The 13,548-nt window shown below is 36.5% G+C and overlaps 1 protein-coding gene across 5 annotated transcripts in view; it reads left to right on the forward strand.

The window, feature by feature from the left end:
* Nucleotides 1-13,548, forward strand: part of NFAT5 (nuclear factor of activated T cells 5) — a 117,478-nt gene that overhangs the window by 23,647 nt on the left and 80,283 nt on the right. The window contains exon 1 of one of the 5 annotated variants that reach the window (XM_043898949.1): nucleotides 1,637-1,754. The exons of the other annotated variants lie outside the window; for them this stretch is intronic. The gene's annotated coding sequence lies outside the window, so the exon portion shown is untranslated. Of the gene's footprint in view, nucleotides 1-1,636; nucleotides 1,755-13,548 lie in introns of those variants that run through there. 5 annotated transcript variants of the gene reach the window in all.

The raw sequence follows: 13,548 nt of genomic DNA on the forward strand, positions 1-13,548 counted from the left end.
GAAAGTGAAAAGTGAAAGTGAAGTCACTCAGTTGTATCCGACTATCAGTGACCCCATGGACTGCAGCCTACCAGGCTCCTCCATCCATGAGATTTTCCAGGCAAGAGTACTGGAGTGGGTTGCTACTCTTTGTCTCTAGAAGATGTTATAGTGAAATACCTATGGAGGATACTGAAATGGCATTTGCCATCAGAATAACTTTAATTCACCTCTAATATTGCAGCACAGTTACATTTTTAACGAAGTAATTTTGAGAATACAGATATAAATGTTGTAATTCTATAACTGGTAGGTGTGTAGAATAGGATGAGAAAAAGGAAACAGGAGGAAATAAATTGAGTATTATTATGTGAAACTATGCCATTTTTGGTACAGTGTAAGAATACAAGATTATCAGCATTTTTTAATAAAGAAAAACTTGTATTTTAACCTGTTTTTATGTTAGAACTTTCCCCCCCAGGTGCTATTTTCAGCTGTAACTGTTAGAGGGCTGAATTTATTCTTTTCTACCTAGTTGTTCATTAAGCTATTAGCACTTGACTAACAGGTTCAGAAAAATCTACTGCTTGTTAGTTGAAACTGCTAAGAGATGGAATAGGAACCATTCTGCTTCTAGTATATCTTCCAAATCTGGTTTCTTTTAAAGAAAAATTCCTTTTAACTTTAATAGACCAATGTAAAATGTAATGATAAACAAGTAGGATTATTTCTGTTGTTGGAGAATGGACAAGTAGACAGCTTACACTCATATTACACTTTGCTCACAGCTTTGTAGAGCACTTGGATATACATTACTTCGTTTAATCTTTTTGCACCTGGGAGGTATAGTTATTATCCACATCTTATAGATAATAAAAGCAAAACCCCAAATGATTGAGAGACTTGCCTAAGTCTGCACTGTTAATCAGCAGAAGAGCTTGATTTTGAGAGGTATTCTGACTTTTTTTTTTTTTTTTTGTATTCTGACTTCTGATCGGTTCTTTTTTCCCCCCTGTAATCTTGGCTAATATCATGTGTTTACCAACTGACTGTGGATGTAATAGTGAAAGAAAAAATGTGATCCCTACCCTAACTTAGCTTGCCTTCTGGTTGGGGAAACAGACTAATAAATAACCCATTAAAAATAGTATGTTTAAGTGCTCTGAAAAGGGAAATACAGATTGATGAGGTAGGACATGAGAAGGTGCCAGTGTGCCAGAGAATCAGAGAGGGGCTTTTGATAAAAGGTGAAATCCAGACTCAGTTCTGAAATGATAAAAATTCATCAGGTAAAGGTGAAGGGACTTTGTTGGAGGAAGTATGTCTTAGGCAAAGGGAAGAATATCATATTGGAAAATATTGAGATGAGTGTGTTGGAGAATTGAAAGAAATTCGGTACAGCTGGATCATAGAGCTAGAGATTGGGGAAGGGGAGAATAAGTGAGAGAAAAGGTATAACAGTGCAAGATGTGGTAAACCAAGGCTGGATATGCTAAGAACCTGAATTAGTGCAGCACAGATGAAGTGAAGAGACCCTCAAGTATTATAGAAAGCTTAATAAATGTGATAGAAGTATCATAGTCAACTAGTGACATTTTATACAGTTATTACATATGTCTTGTGTTTGGTTTTTTTGTCTTGTGTTTTTTTTGTACAGTAAAAGTCACAGTATCCTGATAGTTGAAAACAGGTAACTGCACTATTCACCATGGTGAATCTTGGAGATTAGCTCTGGCTACAGCCATTTCTACTTTGGCTTCCCTACTCTGGCATGTGTAAGTTAATCTTCCTCTTATGTGTTCTAAACTAGGTTTTAGACCCAAAGTTAATTGAGGATGAATAAGTAAGTGAGCGTTACCCTTGATAGATATTAATAGTCTCTGTTGTCTGGAGAAGATGTTAGGGAGAAAGTAGGAATGGAGGGGTGGAAATTATGATTTGTTGCCATAATGGTATTTAGTTATTAATTTTTAAGCAAATTTTAGTCTTTAATACACTGAATATTAAGGTATTTGGGAAAGTGGCCATTTATTTGTTTATTTAATGTATTTTGTGCTCAGTGCTTTAAAGAGACTCACCATTGTTAATAATAGAGCAGACACAATTTTAGTGTAGTTTGGTAAGTGCTGCTTCGAAATAATTATTTCATGCTAAAAGAAAGGCTAAGTCACTTCAGTTGTGTCTGATTCTTTGTGACCCTGTGGACTGTAGCCTGGCAGGCTTCTGTATCCATGAGATTCTTCAGGCGAGAATACTGGAGTGGGTTGCCGTGCCCTCCTCCAGGGGATCTTCCTGACCCAAGGATCAAACCCAGGGATTTCTTACATCTCCTGCTTTGGCAGGTGAATTCTTTACCACTAGCATGACCTGGAAAGCCAAGCAGAAGATGATGAGTTTCATTTTGAGTATGTTGAAATTAAGATGCTTGTGGGATATTGAGCACCTCCTATATACCAAGCACTAATCTAGATGTTGGGGCCACAGAATTAAAGAAGACAAAGTTCCTGCCCTCACCAGTTTATATGCTGGTAGTTGGAAAGAGACAGTGAACAAGTGATTATCAAATGTTAGAGGGTAAAATCAGACAAATCCATAGAGACAGAAAGTAAATTAGTGGTTGCCAGAGATTTGTGGCATGAAGGAGTGGGGAATGACTTGCTAATGGATATGGCATTTCTTTTTGTGTTATGAAAGTGTTTTGGAATTAGGTAGTGGTGATGACTTTAAATTTGGAAAACTCAGCAGTGGCCACAGGACTGGAAAAGGTCAGTTTTCATTTCAATCCCAAAGAAAGGCAGTGCCAAAGGATGCTCAAACTACCGCACAATTGCACTCATCTCACACACTAGTAAAGCAATGCTCAAAATTCTCCAAGCCAGACTTCAGCAGTACGTGAACTGTGAACTTCCAGGTGTTCAAGCTGGTTTTAGAAAAGGGAGAGGAACCAGAGATCCAATTCCCAACATGCGCTGGATCATCGAAAAAGTGACAGAGTTCCAGAAAAACATCTATTTCTGCTTTATTGACTATGCCAAAGCCTTTGACTGTGTGGATCACAATAAACTGTGGAAAATTCTGAAAGAGATGGGAATACCAGACCACCTGACCTGCCTCTTGAGAAACCTGTATGCAGGTCAGGAAGCCAACAGTTAGAACTGGGACATGGAACAACAGACTGGTTCCAAGTAGGAAAAGGAATACGTCAAGGCTGTATATTGTCACCCTGCTTATTTAACTTCTATGCAGAGTACATCATGAGAAACGCTGGGCTGGAAGAAGCACAAGCTGGAATCAAGATTACCGAGAGAAATATCAATAACCTCAGATATGCAGATGACACCACCCTTATGGCAGAAAGTGAAGAGGAACTAAAAAGCCTCTTTATGAAAGTGAAAGAGGAAAGTGAAAAAGTTGGCTTAAAGCTCAACATTCAGAAAACTAAGATCATGGCATCTGGTCCCATCACTTCATGGGAAATAGATGGGGAGACAGTGGAAACAGTGTCAGACTTTATTTTTCTGGACTCCAAAATCACTGCAGATGGTGATTGCAGCCATGAAATTAAAAGACGCTTACTCCTTGGAAGGAAAGTTATGACCAACCTAGATAGCATATTAAAAAGCAGAGACATTACTTTGCCAACAAAGGTCCATCTAGCCAAGGCTATGGTTTTTCCAGTAGTCATGTATGGATGTGAGAGTTGGACTATGAAGAAAGCTGAGCACCAAAAAATTGATGCTTTTGAATTGTGGTGTTGGAGAAGACTCTTGAGAGTCCCTTGGACTGCAAGGAGATCCAACCAGTCCATCCTAAAGCAGATCAGTCCTGGGTGTTCATTGGAAAGACTGATGCTGAAGCTGAAACTCCAATACTTTGGCCACCTCATGCAAAGAGTTGACTCATTGGAAAAAACCCTGATGCTGGGAGGGATTGGGGGCAGGAGGAGAAGGGGACGACAGAGGATGAGATGGCTGGATGGCATCACTGACTCAACGGACATGAGTTTGAGGAAACTCCGGGAGTTGGTGATGGACAGGGAGGCCTGGCGTGCTGCGATTCATGGGGTCGCAAGGAGTCGGACATGACTGAGCGACTGAACTGAACTGAACTGAGCTGATGACTTTAAAACTTTGTGAATATAATTCAAACCACTGAACTGCATAGTTTAAAAGGGAACACTTTTGTTACGTAAATTACATGGATTAAAAAATGACGGGGAGTGAAAAAACTAAGTAAGCATTAGGAAAGATAATAAAGTGCTAGTGGCTGCTATTTTATATAAGGTGGTAGGAGTGCCTCAAAGAAATTGCGCTTCATTTGTACATGGACCTGAAGGAACTGAGGGAGTAAGCTATGGTAATACCTAGGGAAAGAATTTTCCAGATGGAGGAATGGTTAAATTCAGAGGATTTGAGTTTGGGAAGGTGCTTGGCATGTTCAAGAAACTACTAGTAAGGAGGCTAGTGTGCTGGAGCAGAGTGGATAAGGAGAAGAGTTGTAGGAGATTAAGTGAGAGAGATGTTAGGGTGCTGAGATCATCTAAGGACTTTAGGTTTTACTTTGACATGGGTGCTAAGGAGTGATGTAAATTAGGTTTTGTATGTGTGTTTATTTTCCAGTTATTTCTTTGAATTAGGTTTTAAAAGGATTATTCAGGCTACAATGTAGATAACAGTTCAGGTGAGACAATTAGACCAGGATGGTAGTAGTGGAGGTAGCCAGAAATGTAAGAGTTCTCTATATATTTTGTAGGAAAAGTGGACAAGAATTGCTTAAAGATTAGGTGTAGGGTGTGAGAGAAGAAGGTAAGTGAAAGATGATGACCACATTTTTTGAACTGAGCAGACTGCAAAAATGGAGTTCTCTTTTAACAAGATGGTAAAAGACTGATGGGAGGGTGAGGTAAATAAAGAGATTGGGTTTAGACATACTAAAGATGAAATGTCTATATAAGTGTCCAAATGAAGATACTGGTCAGTATTTATCTCTAACAATCTGGAACTGGAGGCAAACATTGATAGTCATCAATTTATGAATATCATTAAAGTTATGGTTGAAGTTGAAATTAACAGTCAAGAAAGGAAAATAATAAAGAAGAAGGTTGAAAATTCATTTCCCAGGGCAAAACACTCAAAATATTTAAGAGGAATGGAAAAAGTAGTGGACTAAAGAGGAATCAAAGAGGGAAGAAGAGAAACAAAAGATGATGGAGAGAGACATTACCGGTAATAGAGTCAGAAGTTGGAAATAAGTCAAGTCAGGAGTTTATTGATGACAGGAATTTTGAGGGACTGGTGGGAGCAGAAGCCAAGCAGTAGCAGATTGAGTAATAAACGTAAGTAGAGGAAGTGGAGGCAGCTAGTGAAGACCACTTTTGTACTAAGTGTGGTTGTGAAAGGAAGGGAAGCTGGAAACTAGAAAGAGATAAAATAGAAATAGGAATTTTGTGGAATGAGGGAGTCGAAGATAAAGAATAGGAATTTATTAATAGAAGAAACTTTTGAGGGACTAAGGAAGGAAAAAGGGATCTAGTACACAGGATTGCTTCTTCTCTTGGACCTAAAGGGACAAAGGTAAGGATAAATTTGTATCTGGGAAAGGAAGAATGGGGAATTCGTGTCTTATAGCCTGCCTGTTTTCTTTGGAGCAATGAACACTCATTTACCAAGAATGATAGATATGAGTCGGTGGCTTTAGGATGGGAGAGCTGAGGGAACTCTCTGGTGGTTCAGTGGTTAGAACTCCATGCTTTCACTGCCGAGGGTGTAGCGTTGATCCCTGGTTGGGGAACTAAGATCCTGCAAGTTGTGTGACTTGGCCAAAAAATAAAACAAAAAACAAACAAAAAAGACTTCTGAGCTACTTTGAAGATCATGAATTCATAGTGGTACTAATCTGTTTGTTTTTATTTTCTGCATTGAAACTTAGATGCTGTGGTTCAGGAAGATGAATGGTTAGGGTTATTGAGGATTGTACAAGATTAATATGTTAGAAAAGCAATAAGGGCTGGATAAAGAAATTCGCAAGGCATAACCTATAGCCATCTATTCCTTGAAGTTATTCTCCATTGGTCTTTTTCATTTTATTTCTTTTCCCTGTTGATACCGCCTTATATTTAATGTGTATAATGAATATTTACATATTTATTTATCTTGAATTTTTAAAATGTAGAAAGATATAAAACAACAAATTAAAAGGAAAGTCTATTGTATCTCTATATGACCACCATTAATATGTTAATTATTCTTTCAGACATCTCTGTACTCGATGTATGTATTGTTGTTTAGTTGCTAAGTTATGCCTGACTCTTCGTGATCTCATGGACTGTAGCCTGTCAGGCTCCTCTCTTCATGGGATATTTCAGGCAGGAATACTAGAGTGGGTTGCCCTTTCCTTCTTCAGGGGATCCTCCTGAAACAAGGATTGAACCTGCATCTCCTGTATTGGCTGGTGGATTCTTTAATACCACTGAGCTACCAGGGAAGCCCCATCTACTTTATATTATTTGTTCTTATTGTACATTTCTGCATAAATGAGATGCATAAATGAGATGTTTTCTTATCTGCTTCCTGATATTGTTATGTATTGATCTATTATAACTCTTACAGTAGCTTCAAAGTGCAGTAGTCCCATAGTATCCACCAGGGATTGGTTCAATCCTGGATTGTACCTCCGGGGATACCAAAATTTGGAGCCCTTGTGTAAAATGGCTAGTATTTGCATAAAACCTATGCACATCCTCCCATATACTTGAAATCATCTCTAGGTTTACTTAATAATATCCAATACAATGTCAGTGCTATGTAAATAGTTGCCAGCCTGTAGCTGTTGGTTGAATTCAAGGATATAGAACCTGGGGATACAGAGGGCTGACTTTATTCCATAATGTAATAACAAAATATACTTAAATCAACTAATCTTTGATGTGCTTTTATTTTATTTTTTAACTGTTACAAACATCACCATGTTTTATTTTTTTTTAACTGTTTTAAACACACCATGCAATTTTTTTTCTGCACTAGTGTGATTATTTTCTGTGAGTGATAATAGCTAATACTTATGTAGTGTTTCTCTATGGTGAGCTCTAGTCTACCCACTTAATTTGTCTTTTATTTTTAAATTTGTTCTGTTATTAAATTTCAAGGGGTTTCCTTCAGAGATGCATCTTTTAGCTTTATCTTGAAAATAGAGTAACTAAAGGAAACTGCCCACTTGTAATTAGATAAAACCACACCCAGGTCATCCTATAATGTTTTGGTTAAATGCTTATTAGGCTTTGGATTCAAATCCTTGTTCTGCTACTAACTGTAGTTGTAGAACTCTAAACTTTAGCTTTCCAGTTTGTTGAATGAAAGGCATTTAAAGCATAAAACCTTTTTTTCTTGTGAAAATTTTATAACTAAGAAGAAATAATTTTTTTTTTAATTTAGCTAATTAAAATCCTTCAGGATGCAATTTAATGTTAGAATTTCCTTTTCTATGTTAGGAAAGGTAAAGAAATCTTCATTATCTTTTGTCTAGTAAGTGTGCATAAAACTAAATCTATTACTATAAATCATGTATTCAAAGAATACTTATTGATTAAAGAAAATGTCCGTGATGAATGTTAAGGAAAGTATAAAATTATGATCCCAATTTTATTAAAGAAAGTCTAGTAGGAAATAGATTAAAATGTTAGAATGGTTATCTCTGAGAACTGGGATTTGAAGTGGCTTTATTTTCTCCTTCATACTTAAAAAATAATCCCAGTTTTCTATAATGATGTATCTTTTATATATCTTTTATCACTTTTATAATTTAACAAAATGTTAAAATAGGAAGCTTCATGTATTAGAACATTGTAACTAAGTGAAACTTTTATGATACCATCTTTTAAATTTTTCCTCACAGATTTTAATTTTCAGTGTTTGCATTTATTTCAGCCCTCTAAGTCCTCTTCATGTTTTTCATTTATACAGAGCTTAGAACCTATTTCTCTATTAAGGTCTGCTTCTGTGATGTGGAAAATTTCAGGATTGTCTTTTCTTTCATATACATTCTAAATCAAAGAACTTGAGATTTGAACAGTTTACTTGTCAGTACTATTATATACGAGCAGTTTTTGGTGATTGAGAGACCTACCAGTTATAGATTTCCAATAATATTAATATTAATTAATGAAATTAGCTATATTATATTAATGATTATTTAATTATATAATAACAATAGCTAAAATTAATTCTTTCAAAGAAGCTGGGTCATTAAATTCTTGAATTATCTCATTTAATCCTTAGAACGACCCTCTGAAGTATAGGTAACATCTGAAGTATAGGTAACATCGTAACTCATCTATTTTACAGTTCAGAGAACAGGCTAAAAGTAACTTTGGGTACCTAATAGGTGGTTACATGGATGTGGGACTTTCTGTTTTGTTTTTGTTTTGTCTAATAGGAAGAGCAATTACTTTGTATTAGGTGGTCAGATAAGGAATTGTTCTTTAGAATGTCTTTATTGATATGAAATTCACATGAATTAACCATTTTATTTTATTTTTTGAATTAACCATTTTATTTTTTATTTTTTATTTTTTTGAATTAACCATTTTAAAGTGAGCAGTTCACAGTATTAGGCAACCACTCTCTCTGTATCTAGCTCAAAAATATTTTTACCACCCCCCAGAAGAAACCTTGTACTCATTAAACAGTTGTTCCCTACCTCTCCCTCTCCCTAGCCCCTGGTAACCACCAGTCTAGATTCTTTCTGTATGGATTTATCCTTCTGGTTACTTTACATAAGTGGAAGCATACAACATGTGACCTTTCATGTCTGATTTCTTTCACTTAGAGTGTTTTCAAGATATATCCACCTTGTAGCATCTATTAGTACTTCATTCTTTTTTATGGGTGAGTACTATTCCATTGTATGGATAGCACAATGTATTTTGTCCATTCACATATTTTAAAAAATTTTTGTTTTTAGTTATTTATTTTTGGCTGTGCTGGGTCTTCATTGCTGAGCAGACTTTTCTCTCGTTGTGGCGAGTAGGGGCTACTCTCTAGTGGCAGTACATGGGCTTCTCACGTCGGTGGCTTCTCGTTGCAGAGCGTGGGCTCTAGTGCAGGTGGACTTCAGCAGTTGCAGCATGTAGGCTCAGTAGTTGCAGCTTCTGGGCTCTAGAGCACAGACTCCAAATAGTGGTTCATGGGCTTAGTTCCTCTGTGGCATGTGAGATCTTCCGGGATCAGGGATTGAGCCCTTGTCTCCTTCTGAATTGGCAGGTGGATTCTTTAGCACTGAGCAATCAGGGAAGTCCTATCCATTTATTTTCTGATGGACATGTAGGTTGTTTCTACCTTTTATCTCTTGTGAGTAGTGCTGCTAGTCACATGCTATGAATGCACATACATATATTTGTTTGAGTACCAGCTTTCTATTCTTCAGGGTATAGCTAGTAGTTTTTTTTTGTTTTTTTAAAAGTAGCCTTTAGGGGTTCTTTAAAATTCTATAAAAATATTAACAAAAAAGAAAGTGAAAAGCAATATATTAATAAGTACTATTGTACATGTTTATGCCTTTATTATCTTGCATGGAGCCTTATAAGTATTAGATGTTTGGTAAATGTTAAAAATGAACTATTGGTTTTGAGACTGATTTCTAATTCTGATTTAGCTGTCAGCTTTCTGATTTGGGGCAAATTCTTAACCTTTGGCCCTATATAGGTGACGTTTAGGTATCTATGACCTATATAGATAGTTTCTATATCTATAAAATAAGAAAGTAGACTAAATAAACTCTAAAAGTCAGATTATTAAGTTCTGTAAAAGTCTATACCTTTTAAAAAAAAAATATGAAGTGTTTTGGTATTGCATCTTTATTTCACACTCTGGAAGATCAGGTACTTCCCAGCTCTTGACTGTCATATACAGTTTCCTTCTCATTAAATTTGCCTCTGGAGAGAGGAATCAAGAAGATCAAGAAGATCATCCATATGATCAAGAAAGTTGAGATCACCATTTTAGTCTTTAAGCTCTTGAAAAGTTTCTTCAGGAAAGATTCATCTTTTGTTTTTTCCTCCTCTCATTTCACAAGAAAATCTGTCATAAAACTCCTAGTGTAGAGATTGAAAACTCAGATGCCTACAGGACTCGGTGTAATGTAAAACAGTGAAATTGGCTGGGTGGTACTTTCAGTAACTGGAAATCACACTAAAAGAGTTTTCCTTTTGGGAATATATACTTAATGTTGCCAGGTCTTGTGATTTGTCAAGAGAAGCCAGAAATCTGGATTATGTAAAATCCCATTATTAAATGTTGACTACTAATTCAGAATGTTTTAGAACACTGTGCAGGCCAGACAGAACACTTTTGCCCTCTAGATATATGCTGTAGAAAGTGCAAGACCTGTAAAAAGAAAAGCTGTGTATTTCAAAGTGAAATTGGTCATTTTAAAATGGTCATGAATATTCACTGGATTGCCTTTGGAATGAAAGAAATAATGCTCGGGGAATGTCTCATATCCGTAACAACCTCCTCATTGCATACCCATTTGAGGGGATAAATTGTGCCTTTTATTTGTGTTATTAGCTCCAGTTAATGTCTCCATAACTCAGTGTTTCCTGGTAATCCCTCAGTGAATGCATGTAATTTTAGCAGCTGTGGCTCCCTTTATAACAGAGTTTATAGACTTACGGTAGAGACAGCCATAGCTTATAACCAGTTCACATGTAAACTTCTGGCACATTTTAGGTTGGGAGATTTTAGGTTGAGGAAAGAGCTGTAGTACTGTGTTGTTAGTGTGTGTTTAGCTATTGTTTACCATCACATTTGTATTTTTAGCTTTACTAGGACGATAGTAATTATTTCTGTATTTTTACTTTGTTTCGCTTCCCTAAAAAATGAACTGATTTGAATAAGTAGTACTTCCTTGTTTTTATTTTTGTTTTTTTAAAGGTGCTGGCCACATCATTAGGTATTTCTGCCTTGTGTCCTTTGTTTGAAGTTTGAATTCTGTTTCGTACTTCTGTTCATTTATCCATCCATTTAGTAAACACTATATTGACCTTATCAAAGATGCCAAGGTCCTGCAAGAGCTGCCCTCTACCATCCCTACCTTACCTCATGCTGGGAAGCACATTTTCTTGGTTACTCTGCTTTTGCTACACTGTGCACCTTTCGGTTACTCAAACAAGCCACGTCTTTTCCTGCCCGTGGACTTCTGTACATGTTGTTTGCTCAGATGATTTTACTTCTCTTTTTGCTCTTTTTGAGTTGCTGATTCACTTATACCCAGGAGCCTTTCAGAGAGGCCTTCCCTGACTATCTTCTCTTATAGTAGTTTCCACTTTATTCTTGATTACAGATTCTTATTTGTCTTCTTCATAGCATTTGTCCCACTTTGAATTGTTAAAAATGATTTCTTGTTTTCCTGTTTCTCTCATTACAGAAAAATTCCTTACGGACAGGGAGCTTTTTGTCTTGTTTAATTTTTGTATCCTTGGCTCACAGTAAATTATTTCTGGTTGAGTTAATTACTTGTCAGCATAATAATCATTGTATGCCTACATTATGCTGGACAGTTTGTTTTAGGTGTGTTGTATATATTATTGCTAGTGCTCAGAACTCTACAAGATAAATAGATGTCATATTATAAGCTTACTGTGTCATATTATAAATGAGGCAGTCAGGGCTTTCTATGATGAGTAACTTGCCTAAAGTCAGAAAGTAGATAGAGCTGTAATGAAAGCCCAGTTCTCACTACCTTTGCTCTTTCATTATGACATGCTACTTACCTCTTATTTATTGTAAACAATATTGGTATCCTGACACAAGGATCATACTGCTTTTATACATTTCTATGTAACCTTGTGGTTTTCTCCTTCCTCCCTACCCCACCTCCTGCAAAAATGATTACAATAATATTTGAAATACCTAATAACCATCTGCTATGTATAGTGTCTCTTGATACTGACTTTCTGATCGAAGTCAAATGAAAATTCATATATTTTTGTTTAATAATAATAATGACAACCTCTAGTATTAGAATTTTCATACCCTGAGTCTTAATCCCTAATTCCTCTATATAATTGGCCCTTTAAACATTAATAGATATAGAAGGATTTCTTACATGCCTCTTAAGCTTGTACTTCTAGAGCACAGCCACTGCCCAAAAGAAATAATTGAATTATCTTTGAGCACTTTGAAGTGCTCCTTCCAAAGTCCCTCAACTTTTTATCTCTTTTTTTTTAAAAAATAGTAAATAGTGAGAACTTTTATATTTGGAATTAACCAGCTGGACTCAGTTTAGATGATCTCAATTTTGTTGGCAACACCCAAAGCATCATAGTCAGGAGCCATTCAAACATAGGCCTTCTCTCAATCAAGCCCAGTCAAGGTGTTGACCTTTGCTACAACACTGTCATAGAGCTTCTTCACAGCCTATTTGGTTTGGTGCTTTTTGGCCTTGACATCCACGATGAGTACCTTTGTGTTGTCTTCTGTTTCTTCATAGCTGACTCAGTGAGGAGGGGGAATTTGATGATAGCCTAGTGGTCAAGTTTGTTTCTCCTAGGGTCGCTCTTCTGAGGATATTTGGGGTGCCTCCTGAGCCACAGTGTTTTGAGTTGCTGGAAGGTGGGTGACATCTGGATCTTTGTGTGTGTGGCTGTTGATGCCTTTCACCATTGCTTTCTTTGCCTTCAAAATGTTTGCTTTGGCTTTGACAGGGAGGGGCAAAGGCTTCCTTCTTCACTTTCAGTGCCATCTTCATGAAAAAGCAACTTTTTGCTTCTTTATCTCAAAAATTTGTTTGGGTCTTCTTATTTTTCTATTTTCTTTTTCTTTCATGTTAGTAGAAGAAATGCTAAGGCACCCTCAAATCTCCTGGACTTGACTCTTTGACATACTACTTTGCTTTAATAGTTTTCAACTCTTGTTTTTCATTATTTACTATTATGATTTTTTTCTTCATGGGCTTCCCTAGTAGCTCAGCTGGTAAAGAATCCGCCTGCAATGCAGGAGGCCCTGGTTTGATTCCTGAGTAGGGAAGATCCCCTGGAGAAGGGATAGGCTACCCACTCCAATATTCATGGGCTTCCCTGGTGACTGAGACGGTGAAGGATCGCCTGCAATGTGGGAGACCTGGGTTCGATCCCTGGGTTGGGAAGGTCCCCTGGAGGAGGGCATGGCAATCTCTTGTTTTTCATTATTTTCTATTATGTTTTTTGTTTCTTCATAGTAGCAGTTGTCAAACTGTTTAACTGCAATTTCTCTGAAATTGCTGTGGCACATGATAATACAATTCTGAAAGAAATTATACTTTAAAAAAAGTTAGAAAGCAGACTCCTTATAGTAGTATAATTCCATAACAATGCCCTAGAAAACTGTTTTATTATATTCATTGCAACACTAATTTCAACTTTACTATCTAATTGTCCCATAACCCTGTATTAGCACGCAAGCATTCTTTTGGAAATTCAGATGTGGCTTCACAGTTGTCAGATATGGTCGTGGTGTTTTATTTTATTTTTTTTTTTTTTTTTGGTCGTGGTGTTTTAATTAAATCTCTTCTGTATGTTCTCTCTTGAATCTTCAA

Source organism: Cervus elaphus, chromosome 4 (genome assembly GCF_910594005.1).
Source record: "Cervus elaphus chromosome 4, mCerEla1.1, whole genome shotgun sequence".
Lineage (NCBI taxonomy): Eukaryota > Metazoa > Chordata > Mammalia > Artiodactyla > Cervidae > Cervus > Cervus elaphus.